Source organism: Jaculus jaculus, chromosome 5 (assembly GCF_020740685.1).
Source record: "Jaculus jaculus isolate mJacJac1 chromosome 5, mJacJac1.mat.Y.cur, whole genome shotgun sequence".
Taxonomy (NCBI): domain Eukaryota; kingdom Metazoa; phylum Chordata; class Mammalia; order Rodentia; family Dipodidae; genus Jaculus; species Jaculus jaculus.
In genome coordinates, this window is record NC_059106.1 from 134,855,248 (window position 1) to 134,873,319 (window position 18,072).

Consider the following 18,072-nt stretch of genomic DNA (forward strand, 5'->3'; position numbering starts at 1 on the left):
AATCACAAGCGGGTCTATGCTACACATCCGCATTCCACCGGGTCTCCATAGGACCGGCGTGGCCGGAGATCCCGGGGATCCGGAGGAGGGCTGGGACTCTTTGCACTCCGGCGGAAGAATATTGCAGCAGCGGTGACCAGACGCCGCGCTCCCCTTCCGCCCCGCTCCTACGGGGTTTCCGCGGCCTTGACGCAGAGGCCGGCCCGAGCCGCGGCCCCACCGGAGGCGGAAGCTAAGCTGGCGGCTGCGCGGATCCGGCTGCTCGGGATTCCCCGGGACCCGCGGCTCGGGGCCACCTCCCCGGGACTGGCGTGGCGCAGGGGCTCGCCCGGCCGCCGCCAGCGCCCCCGGAGCGGACCCCCCGCTCCTCCTCCGCCCCAGTTCACCGTGTCTGGTTTGACCGGGAAGTGCCGTCGGCGTTTAGCCCGGCCGTGAACATCCATCCACATCTCGACTGGGTGACAGACACGCCTGCTGGGGTTTAAAATGTCGGCCACCCAGCATGTCCCTGAAAATGTAGTTTTGCAAAGCGTGGGGGGCGGAGGGGGGGGGTAGAAATCGCTCGTGTCATTCACAGATGTCCATGTGCTGCTGCTGGTCCTCTCTCGCTCTGCTTCCAGAATGATGCTAATGATTTGAACCTAACAGGTGTGAGAAATGCTTGATACCATTAACAACTTTTGCAAAACGATAGGACCAGTAATTTTCTAAGCCATGCAGAGAACTTAATGGATACTTCTGGCAAATTCAGCACTGCCGCTTTGGGACTAAAAACGTTTCAATTGTAGTCTGTATTTTTGTTTGGGCTTTTTAAAAGACCGACCTTATGTTGCCTGATGTTTATTGAAATAGAGCGGGCGCTGGGCGTGGTGGTTCTCGACTATAACCTCTGTTCTTGGGAGGCTGAGCTACATAATGATTTCCAGGTCAGACTGGAAAGATTCTGCCTCAAAAAAACTCTTGTGCAAATAAACAGTAAGACTCCGCCCATAAATTTAGAGGTTTTTAATCTACGGAAGAGTTGTAAACATAAATAAAGCCATTAATTTCAAATGTTTATATACCAACACCAATGCTGTACCAGTTAACATATCTCATAGCTGTTCCCTTTCTGACTTTGTTGTAAATATTTTGAAAGTTACAAATGCAGGCACATGTCACTCCTAATGCTTCAGCAAAATATTCTATGTAGGGTCCGTTAGATAACTTAGTGGTTAAGGCACTTGCCTGCAAAGCCTAAGGAAGGCCAGGTTTGATTCCCCAGTACTCACATAAGCCAGATGCACAAACTTGGGCCCTGGTGTGCCCATTCTCCCTCTCCCACCACATTTAATTTTTTTTTAATTAAAAAAAAAATCCTATACATCTAGGATTATAGGAACTGAACACCATACACTGTTGTGGTGTTTTGATTCAGATGTCCTCCATAAACTTAGGTGTTCTGAATGCTAGGTTCCCAGCTGGTGGAGATTTGGGAATTAACGCCTTTTGGGGGCAGTTTATTGCTGGGGGCGGGCTTATGGGTGTTATAGCCAGTTTCCCCTTGCCAGTGTTTGGCACACTCTCCTGTTGCTATTGTTCACCATGTGTTGGCCAGGGGGTGATGTACACCCTCTGTTCATGCTGACATTTTCCCCTGCCATCATGGAACTTCCTCTCCAGTCTGTAAGCCAAAATAAATCCTTTTTCCCCAAAAGCTGCTCTTGGTGGGGTGATTTTTGCCAGCAAGGTGAACCTGACTGCAACACCCTGTATGTCCTTAACCATACTCTGTCTACCTGAGTGGCAGACAGATGAAATGGAAGTCACAGCTTTAAACTGCACGATGATAACTGATTATTTTTCCAATTAAAACGAAATGTGTATGGGGGGGGGTTGTTGAGATAGAGTCTTACTCTAGCCCAGGCTAACCTGGAACTCACTATGTAGTTTCAGGGTGGCCTTGAACTCATGACAATCCTCTATCTCTGCCTCCCAAGTGCTCAGATTACAGGTGTGAGCCAACTCCCCCATCCCCCACACACACCCCCCTCGGCTGAGAAGTACATTTTTATTCCTCATTTGTTATTCTGTGATTTGCCCACCTCCAAAGCAAAATAACAATTACCTACTTTTGTACGTAGCAAAGAAAATTTATTGAGAAAAAGTGAAACAACCCCCAAAAATGCTTAGGATTTTGGTCAGCATCCAAAGAAGAGGTTGGAGAAAAAGGGAAAGTGATGTTTTTCTGAGAGAAGTGGACAGATTTAGCAGTGAAGATCAGCAAGCAACGGCCTGAACTATATATTTCTTTATTACTATTATTATGAATTCATTTATTTATTATGAAAAGACTATACTGTTAGACCCCCTTATCCGAGCCCCAATTCTGCTGAGGGTCTTCTTCAGTGGGTATTCATTGTGGACACCAAGATGCCTCAGTCAGTGGGGCGGGGAGGGTGCAGTGCTCCAGGCTATTCCCTGCCCCCCACACTCTGAGGCCCTTGAAATTTTTCTGCCCCCTCTTCCTGGATGCTTCTCTGATATAGTATCGCTTTCTCTGTAGCCTCTGAATCTGTTTTGATGAGGTTTGAGTGACCACAGTGTCTGTTCCCATCTCTGGAACTAATTTTCAGGCTAGCCATGAGAGCAGTATTCGTGTCACTGCTTCCTCATAGTGACTTCTGGGCCTGGACAGATAAGGTAAAGATGAGCCGCCTCCTGGCAGACTGTCAGCTCTCTATTCTTTTTATTTATTTTCTCAATTTTTATTAACATTTTCCATGGTTATAAAAAATATTCTATGGTAATACCCTCCCCCCCCCCCACTTTCCCCTTTGAAATTCCAGTCTCCATCATATCCCCTCCCCATCTCAATCAGTCTCTCTCTTATTTTGATGTCATGATCTTTTCCTCCTCTCATGATGGTTTTGTGTAGTAGTATCAGGCACTGTGAGGTCATGGATATCCAGGCCATTTTGTGTCTGGAGGGAGCACGTTGTGAGGAGTCCTACCCTTCCTTTGGCTCTTACATTCTTTCCATCACCTCTTCCGCATTAGACCGTGAGCCTTGGAAGTTGTGATCGAGATGTTACTCAGTACTCCAGTCACTTCTTTCCAGCGCTATGATACCTTCTGAGTCATTCCAAGGTCACTGCCATCTGAAAAGAGAAGATTCTCTACCCAAAGTGAGAGTAGCATTAATATAAGGGTATAAATATTAAGAGAAGTGCTTACTGGGCAGTTTGATAAGCATAGTATATACATTTTTCCAGACATCAGCAGATGTTACACCCCTAGGGCTCATGAATTCCCCTGTTTTAAGTTTTCAGTATTAGGGATGTGTCCCCCAACCCATGGAGCGGGCCTCCAGTCCAATTGGAGGGCAGGTGGTTTCCACCATGACAGATGTGCCACTATTGCACCTGTTAGCTCATTTGGCTTGGCTGGCCAATTATAAGGCTTGCAGTGTCCACTGTTGAGTATCTTCACTGGAGGTACCTCTTTCTCCCATTGAACTACATGTAGAATGGCTTCTTCCAGCTTTCTGTCAGCTGGTCTACATGGAGATTATCAACTCAGTTCCAGCAGGATTTCTCAGTGGCCTTCCAACCCAAGTATGTGGAGTCTTCAGCAAGCTCTCTATTCTTGATGTTTTGATATATCCTGCTCCCCAGTATTCTCCACCAACCAAAGGTGAGAGCAGTTTAAGTAAAGGTATAAGCATAGTTATTAGAGAAACTTATTGATGTGTATGTCTACTCTTCTTAGTTAAAAAGCAGTGGAAGTTGCCGGGCGTGGTGGCGCACGCCTTTAATCCCAGCACTCAGGAGGCAGAGGTAGGAGGATTGCCATGAGTTTGAGGCCAGCCTGAGACTCTATAGTGAATTCCAGGTCAGCCTGGGCTAGAGTGAGACCCTACCTCGAAAAACCTAAAAAAAAAAAAAAAAAAAGCAGTGGAAGTTTTCTCTGGAGCCTATTGGCTTCCTGAACTGAGGAATCTGGCTTGGTTCCCAGAGCCACATATGAGTGGGTCTCCTGTCCAACCTGTGAGCAGTCGGTTACTGGCATTGGCTGTGTGCCACTATTGCACAAGTATGTGCTTCTTGCTCATCTGGTTGATTTTGTAAGTGGCAGGATCTCCTGCTTGTTCAATCTGTTGGTAACCGCTATTTTCCAGCTGCTCTCACAGCACTTTCCAGCACTATGAGGGCAAGCCAGGAGACAACTGGATCCCCTCTCAGCTGAACTGTATAGTTCTAATGTCTTGGACCGATTTAGTCAAATCATGTCCTAAGTTGCAGAATTGAACATTAAAAGATATCATTACTCTTTAGTGCGCATAATTAGAATTTTAGGTTCCAAGATGATAGGGCAGATTGGCCTGCCAGTAATTTATTTGTGTTTGGTTTAATATGTTTATTTATTTATTTTTGTTTTTTCAAGGTAGGGTCTTACTCTAGCCCAGACTGACTGGAATTCAGTATGTAGTCCCAGGGTGGCCTTGTACTCACAGTGATCCTCCTACCTCTGCCTCCTGAGTGCACCCCCATGCCCAGCTATTTATTTATTTATTATTTGAGAGACAAACAGAGGAAGAGGCAGACATATAGAGAGAATGGGCAACATACCACATACCAGGACCTTCAGCCACTGCAAACAAATTCCAGAATCATGCTCCACCTTGTGCATCTGGCTTAAGTGGGCACTAGGGAATTGAGCATGTGTCCATGGTTTTCACAGGCAAGTGCCTTGCCATCTGTCTTGCCACCAATGTAAGAGTATCCTTTTTTTCTGTCTGTTTGTTAATTTTTTTTGTTGTTGTTGTTTTTCAATGTAGGGTTTCACTCTAGTCCAGGCTGACCTGGAATTCACTATGTAGTCTCAGTGTGCTCTGGAACTCATGGCGATCCTCCTACCTCTACCTCCCAAATGCTGGGATTAAAGGTGTGCACCACCATACTCGGTTCAGTCTACTTAAAAAAAATTATTGACAACTTCTATACTTACAGACAATAAACCATGATAATTTGCTCCCCTCCCCCACTTTCCCCTTCACAACTCCACTCTATCATAGCCCTTCCCTCTCTCCCTTAGACTCTCTTTTATTTTGATGTCATCATCTTTTTCTCCTGTTATGATGGTTTTGTGAAGGTATTGCCAGGCACTGTGAGCTCATGGATATCAAGGCCAATTTCTATCTGGACAGATGCATTGTATGGAGCCGTACCCTTTCTTTGGCTCTTACGTTCTTTCTGCCGCCTCTTCCTCAATGGACCCTGGCCCTTGGAGAGTGTGATAGAGATGTTTCAGTGCTGGACACTCCTCTGCCACTGAGAGACCCCCAGAGGGAGACCTTCACTCAAGTCTTGAGATAGCACGCACCCAAAGACACACGGGAGACCAAACTTGCTGCAAAAGCATGAGGCTTTATTCGGGAAACCAGAGCTCTGGGGTCGACACGTATCTCATGCAGGAGGTAGAGGCGTCGACCCTGAGCCCTATTGGGTGTTTAACAAGGAAGGGAAAGGGGAGGGGATTTCACAAGGGTATTTGCCAAGCTTGTACAGTTATGTCTACATATCTTATTTGTGCATAACCAGAGTTTAAGTCCTTGGTCAGGCTGTCTTGGGAAACTTTTTTCCTCTTCCTGGGACATAAAGTTTGGGTTGACCCAACCAACCCATATCTTGGGCCACCCGCAGCCTATTTTTTAGCCTATTTTTGATTTACTCCTTTCTGAATATACAGTTCAGGCTGTCCCCTAGCTGTAGCAACCAGCTGTTTCTTCACTAAGTTTACTTTAAAATTTTCTATCCTGCCTTTCACCACTTCTTCTCAGCACTATGTTGCCTTTTGGGTCATCCCAGTGGCCACTGCCATCTGAAAGAAAAGCTTCTCTAACCAAAATTGAGAGTAGCATTAATATATGAATATGAACATTAAGTGTAGTGCTTTTAGGGCAGTTTGGTGAAAATAATAAATGCATTTAGCCAGACAAGAGCAGGCTTTATACCCCTAAGGTTCATGACCTTCCCTTTTAGGTTTTAGGTTTACAGTACCAGGCATGTATTCCCTCCCATAGAGCAGGCCTCCAGTCTAATCAGAGAGCAGTTGGTTCCCCCAGAGCAGACATGCCACTATTGCACCCGTTCAATCATTTGGCCTGTCTGGCCAAACTTGTGGTTTCCAGTGTCCACTGTTTTCACCGCTGCTGACTTCTGTCTCCCATAGGTCTGCAAGCAGTGCAGCTTTTTCCAGCTTTCAGTTGGCTGGTCTATAGGGGAAAGGTTTTCAGCTCAGCACCAGCTTGATTTCTCAGTGTTAGTCTACTTTAAAAAAATTTTTTTTCTCTTTATTTGGGGGGTGGGCAGGTAGAGAATGGGCACACCAGGGTCCTAGCCACTGCAAATGAACTCCAAACAAATATACCAACCTTGTGCCTCTGATTTACATGAGTATTGGGAAATCGAACCTGGGTCCTTAGGCTTCACAGGCAAGGGCTTTAACCACTAAGCCATCTCTCCAGCCCTATAGTCTACTTTAAAAAAAAAATCTAGATTCAGTGGCCAGGCATGGTGGCACACACCTTTAATCTCAGCACTTGGAAGGCAGAGGTAGGAGAATCCCCATGAGCTCAAGGCTAGCCTGAGATTACATAGTGAATTCCAGGTCAGCCTGAGCTAGAGCAAGACCCTATTTTAGAAAACAAAATCAAAACAGCAACAACAACAACAACAAATTATCTTTTCTAAGACCCTCTCCCTAAAGTGTTGAGCAGTCAGGGGAAGCAGAGGTTCAACAGCCAGGGAGATTGAAGGAGAATCCCCCTGCTCCTGGGAAATATAGGATGAACTACAGATGACAAGACAGGGCTCTAGGTAGCAGAGAGAGGCTGGAGTCACCAGGACAGGGGGCCCTAAACTATAGATAAATTTGAATTATAACAGCCACCCTAAGGACAAGTGACCAGCTCTCTTAGTCAAAACTTTTAATAATCAGTGACAGTCCTAACTCCTCACTTTAATAGTTTATTGTTTGTTGTTGTAATTTAAAATATTTTTATTTTATTTATTTATTGGAGAGAGAGAATGGACATGTGAGGCCCTCTAGCAACAGCCAACAAACTTCAGACACATGAACCATCTTGTGTATCTGGTTTACATGAGCACTGGAGAATTGAACCTGTGTCCTTAGGCTTCACAGGCAAGTGTCCTAACCGCTAAGCCATTTCTCCAGCACCTCTTGTTTGTTTGTTTGTTTGTTTTTTGGTTCTTCTAGGTAGGGTCTCACTCTAGCCCAGGCTGACCTGGAATTCACTATGTAGTCTCAGGATGGCCTCAAACTCACCATGATCCTTCTACCTCTGCCTCCAGAGTGCTGGGTTAAAAGCATGTGCTACCACACCTAATTCTTGTTTGTTTTTTTGAGGAAGGGTCTCTCTAGCCCAGACTGACCTGGAATTCACTATAAAGGTGGCCTTGAACTCATGGCGGTCCTCCAACATTTGCCTCCTGAGTACTGGGATTAAAGGTGTGTGCCACTACGCCAGGCAGTTTATTATGTAATCTGCTCATCACAGAAGAATTTCATGATTATGCCCCTAAAACACATTGCCTTAGAAACTTACAAACCACCAACATTGTAAAAAAACCCAAGAGGACTTTAGACTGCCTGACAAACAGCCTATAAAGGGGGAGGGGGAAATTTTAGAGCATGAAGTTCACTTGAACCCATTGCTGTTATATAAATGAATTCTCCACCTCTCCACATGATGCTTGGACTTCTCACAGACTTGAACCCAGGCTTTCTGATGCACTGTAATTCCCTCAGCTCATACTAAAAGTATCTTTAAGCAAGAAACATTTTTAAACTTTCGGACCCAAGTTTGAATCCCTAATACCCACATAAAGCCAGATGTACAAAATAATACATATGCATCTGGGGTCCATTTTCAGTGGCTAAAGGCCCTGCCATGCCAGTTCTCTCTGTCACTCTTCTGCTTTTCTCTACTTGCAAATAAATAAATAAAAATATTTTTCAAAAGTTAAAAAAAAAAAAGATAAGTTGTTTTAAAATTGTGATTTAGCTGGGTGTGGTGGTGCATGCCTTTAATCCCAGCACTTTGGAGGCAGAGGTAGGAAGATTGCCGTGAGTTCAAGACCACCCTGAGACTTCATAGTGAATTTCAGGTCAGCCTGAGCTAAAGTGAGACCCTACCTCAGAAAACCAAAATAAATAAATGAATAAATAAAATAAATAAAAATTGTGATTTAAGCTGGGTGAGTTGGTGCACGCCTTTAATCACAGTACTCAGGAGGCAGAGGTAGGAGGATCACCATGAGTTCAAGGCCACCCTGAGACTACAGAGTTAATTCCAGGTCAGCTTGGACCATAGTGAGACCCTACCTCAAAAAAACCAAAAAAATTAAATTGGATATAAAACTGAAAAAAAAAAAAAACAACTGATTTGCACATTCCCCCTTCCATGGGAGCAGAAGTGTGTGTCCAGAGAGCCATGAGACCAGATGAGAAAAGCAGGAGCGCTGGAGAGGCGATTCCATGGGTAAAGTGCTTGCCTCAAAAGCATGAGCACCTGAGTTGGATCCCCAGTACCCATGGGAGAATGCTGGGTATCTGGGTACCTGAAATCCAGTGCTGGGAAGGTGGAAATGGAGGGATCCCTGGAGCTCAGTGGCCAGCCAGTCTAGCCTAGTTCATGAGATTCAGGCCAATGAGACAACCTGACAGAAGAACGGATTGGAGCTGGGCATGGTGGCGCACGCCTTTGGTTTCAGCACTCGGGCGGCAGAGGCAGGAGGACTGCCGCGAGTTCGAGGCCAGCCTGAGACTACATAGTGAATTCCAGGCCAGCCTGGGCCAGAGCGAGACCCTACCTCAAAAAACCAAAAAAAAAAAAGAAGAAGAAGAAGAAAAAGAAGAAGGGACTGGAGAGTGTACCGAAGATTAGCACCAAGGTTGTCCTCTGGCTTCTACACACGTGCGCATGCACACGCACATATACCAGCACACACGCACCCACACACATAAATATGCATATACACACGCATGCATACCACACACACATGCACATGCCAAAAATAAAAAAGCAAAGAACTTTCAAAAAAAAAAAAAACTGTGATTTGATTTGCATTTTTTTTGTTTTGTTTTTCGAGGTAGGGTTTCGCTCTAGCCCAGGGTGATCTGGAATTTACTATGTAGTCTCAGGGTGGCCTAAAACTCACAGTGATCCTCCCACCTCTGCCTGGGATTAAATGCGTGCACCACCACACCTGGCTTAGTTTACAATTTTTTTTTAAAGAAAACCTGGAACTGCAGAGATGCCTCGGTGGTTAAAGTGCTTCCCTGACAAATCTGAACACCTGACTTCAATTCCCCAGGACCCATGTACATACAGATGCACAAGGGGGCACATGCATCTGGAGTTTGTTTGCAGTGGCTGGAGGCCCTGGTGCACCCACTATCTCTCTCACTCTTTCTCTTCTTGCAAATAAATAAATAAAAATATTTTTTTAAAGTAGAGCTAGGCATGGTGGCACACGCCTTTTACCCAGCACTTGGGAGGCAGAGTTAGGACAATCTCCGTGAGTTCAAAGGCCACATAAGACTACGTTGTGAATTCCAGCTTAGCCTAGGCTATAGCAAAACCCTACCTTGATAAACAAAACAAAACAAAAAGGTGGACTAAAAGAAAAAAAAAAAATCTTGTTTTACTATGCAAATCATGTTTTAAAATATTTTTATTTATTTATTTAAGAGAGAGAAAGAGGCAGAGAGAGAAAACAGGCATACCAGGGTCTCTAGCCACATGGTAAACAAACTCCAAATGCATGTGCCACTTTGTGTATCTGACTTATGTGGGTCCTGGGGAATAGAACCAAGGTCCTTAGGTTTTGCAGGCAAGTGCCTTAACTGCTAAGCCATCTCTCCAGCTCAATAAAAATATTTTAAAAGGAATAGAAAGGAAGAGATGGGGGACTTAATAAGATGGCATTGCATATATGTAAGTAGAAGAACAGATTAATGGGGGTAAAATGGCCTAAGTGAAGTCAAGGGAAGAGACTGAGTAAAGGAAAGGTGGAGGGAGGGCTAATCAAAATCTAAGAGGATATAAATAAGTCATATGGAACACTCAGAAGCCATAGAATATTACCAGAAAAATTTCAATACCAGGGATGGGATACCTTCCAGTGAGTTGTTGGCCAAGGAGGTCCCTGACACCCCCAGAACATTACAGGCCATTGGTGAGGTCCTTGATTTCCCATCAGGAATAGATGGTAAGACCCTGTTGGTAAAGATTCCACATACTTCAAAAAAGCTGAGCGTGGTGGCGCACGCCTTTAATCCCAGCACTCGGGAGGCAGAGGTAGGAGGATTGCTGTGAGTTTGAGGCCACCATGAGACTCCACAGTGAATTCCAGGTCAGCCTGGCCTAGAGTGAGACCTTACCTCGAAAAACCAAAAAAAAAAAAAAAAAAAAGATTCCACATACTTGGGCTGTAAGGTCAGTGAAAAGTCCTGCTGGAGCTGAGCTGAAAACCTTCTCCACGTAGACCAGCTGACAGAAAGTAGGAAAAAGCTATGCTGCATGCTGTTCAGTGGGAAAGAGAGAAATCACCAGTGGAGATACTCAACAGTGGACACCAGTTAGGCCAAATGAGCCAACAGGTACAATAGTGGCATGTCTGTTATGGGGGAAACCAACTGCTCTCTACTTGTACTGGAGAACTGCTCTATGGGAGGGAATACATCCCTGATACTGAAAACCTACAACAGGGGTAGTCATGAGCCCTAGGGGTGTAACATCCACTGGTGTCTGGCTGACTATATATTATGCTCACCAAACTGTCCAGTGAGCACTTCTCTTAATGTTCATACCCTGATATTAATGCTACTCTCACTTTTGGTTAGAGAACCTTTTCTGTTCAGATAGCAGTCACTTTGGGGTGACTCAGAAGGCACCACTGCTGGGCTGACCGGCAGGTAGGGCTGTAGGAGAGCCAGTCCCCCCGTCTCTTCCTGGGGCTGAGCGGGATGGTGAGTATCGTGGACTCAGAACCTCTCCTAGTCACCAGAGAAAAACCACACTGAGTTGGGAGTCTTGTTGAAGCAGGAACTCACTTTATTGTTACAAGCAGTTGCCTATATAATATTGAGAACGAAGGCGGGGATTTTAGGACTGGGGGGAGGGTGGTAAGGGCCAATAGTAAACTACGACCTTTGAGATGATTGGTCCCAAGCTCATGTGCGGGAATTCCAGCTCCTACAGGGAAGTAGCAGGCCAGAAGCCATTAGGTGTAGCTGGCCCCAGGCAGATCACCAAACGTTAGCTAGGCTCGGGAAGTTCCACTAGGCCTCATGCCGGGGCCTCTCAAGGCCCAACAACCATGGTGCCGAGAAGAAGTGACAGAGGAGTGCTCAGCACTGAAATATCTCTATCACACCTTCCAAGGCTCAGGGTCCATTATGGAAGAGGTGGTGGAAAGAAGGTAAGAGCCACCTTGAGACTACAGAGTTAATTCCAGGCAGCCTGGACCAGAGTGAGACCTTACCTCGAAAAACCAAAAAAAAAAAAAAAAAAAAGGGGGGGGTCTTAAATTCAATAGGGGGCCTACAGTTGGATTAAGAAGAACTCTTAGGAGAAGAGTGAGACATTAAGCCAGAATTTAAAACTCTCCAGGCTGGACAAAGGTGGACACTCCATTGTCACCCTGTCTCTAGATGTCCAGTGGTGATGTGAATATAAATTTTTTTCCTATTATAAACTTTTTTAAAATTTAATGTTTATTAACATTTTCCATGGTTATAAAAAAATATCCCATGGTAATACCCTGAATATAATTTTTTTTTCAAGGTAGGGTCTCATTCTAGCCCAGGCTGACATGGAATCCACTATGAAGTCTCAGGGTGGCCTCAAACTCGTAGTGATCCTCCTACCTTGACCTCCCGCATGCTGGGATTAAAGGCATGCACCACCATGCCCGGCTTTGGAATCATGTTTTTTTTTTTTTTTTTTTTTTGTTTTTTTTTTTTTTTTTTTGTTTTTCGAGGTAGGGTCTCACTCTGGTCCAGGCTGACCTGGAATTAACTCTGTCATCTCAGGGTGGCCTTGAACTCATGGCAATCCTACCTCTGCCTCCCGAGTGCTGGGATTAAAGGCATGCGTTTAAGACCCATTTTTGAATCCTGTTCTATAATTTCCTCCTATGGATCCTGTGGGTGAGTTATACCATATAACTAAAGGCATTTCCGGGAAAGGTGCCATTCTTCCTCATTTGCGATGTTTCCACCCTGTATTTCTCTGGAAGTAGCATGCTTTTACTACTGTAGGTTTCAGAGAGGCTGAAGTTCCTTCCGGGGTCCTAGATCCCGAAGGTACACGTAGGCTTGTAGGGGAAATTATGCAGAAGTCCTGTAGGAACGGGGTGGGGTGGGGTGAAAGGGGAGAATGCATTCATTAAGAGCGAGCGCATTCTCCCGCAGGTCCTGGGCCCCCAGAGATGGTCAGCAGGCATCTGTCCGCTAGGGGACAGCAGTTCCCTGCAAAGCAAGAAACGCAGCTTCGCAGAGGAGCCTCGTTTCCCTTTGCAGCAGAGGCGAGGGACACGCAAAGAATCTTCACACTCCCGAATAAAACAAAGCAAAACAATTGGGGCTGGAGAGATGGCACAATGGTTAAAAGTGCTTGCTGGCCATACCTTATTGGTCGCGGTTCAATTCCCGTTCAAAGCCAGACGCACGAAGTGGCTCATGTGTCCCAAGTTCACTCACAGCAGCCATAGGCCCCGGCGCGAACAAAGTCTGTCTCTCCAGCTCACTCAAATTAAAAATGTAAATTTAGCCTGACGTGGGGGCATATTCCTTTAATCCTAGCCCTTGAGAGGCAGAGATAGGAGTATTGTTGTGAGTTCAAGGCCAGCCTGAGATTGCATAGTGAATTCCAGGTCAACCTGGGCTGGGCTAGCACCACCCTACCTCGAAAAACCAAAAATGAATAAATAAATAAACTTACAGGCCGGGAGATGGCTTATTGGCTAAGGGCACTTGCTTGCAAACTTTGCCCATGGTTCAGTTCCCCCGTCTCCACGTGGAGCAATTTTCACACAAGATGGTGTGTGGCTTATTTTCTTCTTTACATGAATCCCTATTTTCCACAATAGACATTAGTGTATATGTTACAAAATAGTAAAAGTAAGAGGGAATACACATATCATGAGACAGAAAAATTAATCATGAGCCAGGCATGATGGCTCATGCCTTTAATCCCAACAAGAGGGAAGCACAGGTAGGAGGATCACCATGAATTAGAGGCCACTCTGAGATGACAGTGAATTCCAGGTCACCCTGAGCTAGAGTGAGATTCTACCTTGAAAAAAAAAATACAAAATAAAATATTAACGAATGTCACCATTAAATGAATATGAATATGTAAATATAAAGTATCTTAGTCCTACATTTTCCTGGCTTTTACTAATATGTGTAGATTCTAAATAACTAGCATAAAGTTATAGGGAGATGGATTTTTAAAAAAAGTCCTGAGTTGAAACCCTGACCTGTAAGAATCACCTGCAGAGCTTTTACAACCTAATGTCATAGCTCTGCTGCTTGTAGCAAGAAGAATTTAAAAACTGTCCAAGTTATTCAAATGTATAACCAGAGCTGAGAAGTGCCGCACTTCATCAGTGGAGTAAAAGTAACCCTGAACATGGCCCCAGGAACTAGGGATTGAATATGCCTTCTAGGAGATTCTGATGTGTGCTAGAACTTGTGAACTACTAAGCAAAGGCACACACTGTCGCTACTTGAGAGTGCTATGTTGAGCTTCAAGCCAGTGTCACACACACTCAGCTTAGATGCGTTCAATTTAAGCAGTGCGTATTGAGCAAGCTGGGCGTGGCAACGGCCGCCTGTTATCCCAATGCTCACTTCTCCACAGTGGCTTGGATTAAGGCTTTTGTTCTATCTGCTTTTTTCTTGTCTGCCAAACTTCTTTCAGGGAAAGGATGCATGTCTTCAAATTCTTCTCTCTTCTTCTGGGGCATAATTTTTATTAAATTACAGTTTGCCTAGATAGTGCTGAGATTAATATCAGCCACCATGCGATATTTAGTATAAAGCTTCTCAGAAGTGAGGCAATGGCCATTTTAGAGTCATAAATTATCTTTGTGTGTGTGTGTGTGTGTGTGTGTGTGTGTGTGTGTGTGTGTGTAATGATAACATTGATAAGATAAGGCCTCAAGATGACATGGTGTAATGGAAATCAGAAGGTCTGAGTTTGGCTGGGCGTGGTGGTGCATATCTTTAATCCCAGCATTTGGGAAGCAGAGGTAGGAGGATCCATATGATCATGTTCAAGACCACCCTGAGATTACATAGTAAATTCCAGGTCAGCCAGGGTTAGAGCAAGACCATACCTTGAATAAAAAAAGGTCTGAGTTTGAAACCAGGCATGGTAGTCCATGCCTTTAATCTCAGCACTAGGGGGGTTAAGGTAGGAGGAACACTGATGTCGGGTTTTGGATCCAGGGAGGAATTAAATTCCACAAAGACGCAGGGAATCCCAGGCCCATAAAAACCCAACTTTTGGGAACTTTGTTCAAAGCTGGGAAAGGAAAAGGAGACTGAGAAAGACTAACACATGAAGAAGCAGAAGAAAAAGAGTCAAGAGGGCAGATTTGCACACGTGATTAGACTTTTTTAAAAAATATTTATTTAGGGCTGGAGAGATGGCTTAGCGGTTAAGTGCTTGCCTGTGAAGCCTAAGGACCCCGGTTCGAGGCTCAGTTCCCCAGGTCCCACGTTAGCCAGATGCACAAGGGAGCGCACGCATCTGGAGTTTGTTTGCAGAGGCTGGAAGCCCTGGCGCGCCCATTCTCTCTCTCCCTCTATCTGTCTTTCTCTCTGTGTCTGTCGCTCTCAAATAAATAAATAAATTAAAAAATATATATTTATTTATTTGAGAGAGAGAAAGAGATGGAGAGAGAGAGAGAGAGAGAGAGAGAGAATGGGTACACCAGGGCCTCTAGCCACTGCAAACCAACTCCAGATGCATGCTCTACCTTGTCCATCTGGCTTACGGGGGTCCTAGAGAGTTGAACCGGATCCTTTGGCTTTGCAGGCAAATGCCTTAACTGCTAAGCCATCTCTCCAGCCTGTGATTAGACTTTTTTATAGGGGTCAGACACCCAATTAGAATGAGCCTCATCATTAGACTCAGGTGTATAGGGAAGAGGCCTGACTGGTTGGTGGAATGAAGTGGCTGACTCAGGAGGGGCCAGCCCACAGGTATGGTAAGCCTGGGGAACTTGAAGAAGCAGAAAGTACTGCTGAATTGTTGCTTGCAGCCATCTTGAATAAGACTGGGTCAAATGTGAGTTCTAGTCCTGCCAGGGTAGATAAGGTAGCATCTTCTTGAGCCTCTGTCCCTGGCTGACTACCTATAAAAAAGCTATCTTGGGCCAGGTGTGGTGGCACATGCCTTTAATCCCAGCATTTGGGAGGCAGAGATAGGAGGATCACTGAATTCGAGGCCACCCTGAAACTACATAGTGAATTCCAGGTCAGCCTGGACTAGAGTGAAACCCTGCCTCAAAAAAAAAAGCAGCCGGGCGTGGTGTCGCACGCCTTTAATCCCAGCACTCAGGAGGCAGAGGTAGGAGGATCGCTGTGAGTTCAAGGCCACCCTGAGACTACAGAGTTAATTCCAGGTCAGCCTGGACCAGAGTGAGACCCTACCTCGAAAAACAAAAACAAAACAAAACAAAACAAAAAAAGCTATCCTGGGGCTACATGAGATGGCTTAGTAGTTAAGGTGCTTGCCTGTGAAGCCTAAGAACCCACATTTGATTCTCCAGGTCCCATGTAAGCCAGATGCACAACTTGACACAAGCTTGCAAGGTTGCACATGCACACAAGGTGGTGCACACCTCAGGAGCTTGATTATAGTGGCTGGAGGCCCTGGAGCACCAACTGTTTTTCTCTCTCTCTAGCTCTCTATCACATAAAAGTTTTTTAAAAATGGCGGGGGGGGGGAGGCAGTCTGTTGGGCTTGCCTCAAAAAAAAAAACCTATCTTGTACCTATTCTCCATCAACATCATGAGTTTGAGGCCAGCCTGGAGCTATAGTGTGAGCGTCCAGGTCAGACTGCACTGGTGTAAGACCTTACCTCAAAAAAAAAGAAAAGAAAAGAAAAGAAAAAAGGGGGAAGCTTTACCCTCTCTCACCTCCCTCATGACAGGAGCTTTCTATACTTCCTTCTCTTTCCGTCTTCTAATCTAATAAAGTCTCTCTAAACATTAAAAAAAAAAATCTGAGGCTGGAAGCCCTGGCGCGCCCATTCTCTCTCTCTCCCTCTAACTGTCTTTCTCTCTGTGTCTGTCGCTCTCAAATAAATAAATTAATTAATTAAAAAAAAATCTGAGCTTGAATGTCAGCTCTGTCACTTATATGTATGACCCAGGGCAGGGCACTGCAGATACAGAAAGATGGTCATAGGGCTTTAGAATAGTTTTAAGGATTAAGTGTACTAAAAGTAAATGGTCTAGCCCTATAAATGGCTATAACAGACATTCAATAAATGTTTCTTTTTTCTTTGTTTTTGGTTTTACTAGGTAGAGTCTTACTCTAGCCCAGGCTGACCTAGAATCACTATGTAGTCTCAGGGTGGTCTTGAACTCATGGAGATCCTCCTGCCACTGCCTCCCAGGTGCTGGGATTAAAGGTGTGCGCCACCATACCCAGCTGATTTCACTAGTTTTCTGTCTCCTCCTTTACCTGGACTAGGAAAATAATTTCAGATTTTTGATACACTTTTTCTTTTTTCTTTTGAGGTAGGGTCTTACTCTAGCCCAGGCTGACCTGGACTTCACTATGTAATCTCAGAGTGGCCTCGAATTTATGGTGATCCTCCTACTTCTGCCTCCCAAGTGCTGGGACTAAAGGCGTGCACTACCACGCCTGGCAGATTTTTTTTTTCTTTTGATTTTTCGAGGTAGGGTCTTGCTTTAGCCTGGGCCTATGGCAGACTTTTTATTAAACTTTTTTGAAATTTACATGTTTTCTTGGTTTTGGTTTCGTGTTTTGTTTTTCAAGGTAGTGTCTCACTCTAGTCCAGGATGACCTGGAATTTACTCTTTAGTCTCAGGATGACCTTGAACTCACAGCAATCCTCCTACCTCTGCCTCCCAATTGCAGGGATTAAAAGTGTGAGTCACCACGCCCGGCTTGTTTTTGTGTTTTGAAAAAAAAATATTTATTTGTAAGCAGAGAAAGATAGAAGAGAGACAGAGAATGGGAATGCCAGGGCCTCCAGCCACTACAAATGGTCTATAGATGCATGTGCCTCTTTGTACATCTGTCTTTACATGGGTACAGGGGAACTGAACTCAGGCCCTTAGGCTCTAAAGGCAAGTGCCTTAATCGCTGAGCTATCTCTCCAGCCCAGTTTTTGTGGGGTTTGTTTGTTTGTCGAGGTAGGATCTCGCTAGCCCAGGCTGACCTGGAACTCACTATGTAGTCTCAGGGTGGCCTTGAACTCATGGCGATCCTCCTATCTCTGCCTCCTGAGTGAGTGCTCTCAGCTGGCCTTAAACTTTCAGCAAAAAAAAGAAAAAAGAAAATTTCAGCAGTCCTTCCTCAGCCTCCCTAGTGCTAAGATTATAAGTGTGCCTGCCACCACGTCCAGCAGACATTTTCTGATTCTGAGAAGTTGGAGCCATCATATCAACATACTTTTCTATTTGGCTAGTAACCCAGACTCTGAAAACAATAAGCAACAGGAACAACAGGAAGGCAAGGGCTTGTGGGAAAGAACAAGGGATTCAGTGGAGGGGGGATTCCGGAGGGTGGTGGGAGGGGACTGTGATCATGATATATCATCTGTATGTATGGAAATTGCCAATAAAAAGTGTTTTTAAAAAAAGGCCAGGTGTGGTGGTGCATAGCTCTTTAATCCCAGCCCTCGGGAGGCACAGGTATGAGGATTACTGTGCATTCAAGGCTAGCTTGAGACTATTACAGTGAATGCCAGGTCAGCGTGGGTGTGAGACCCTACCTCAAAAGAACAAACAAAC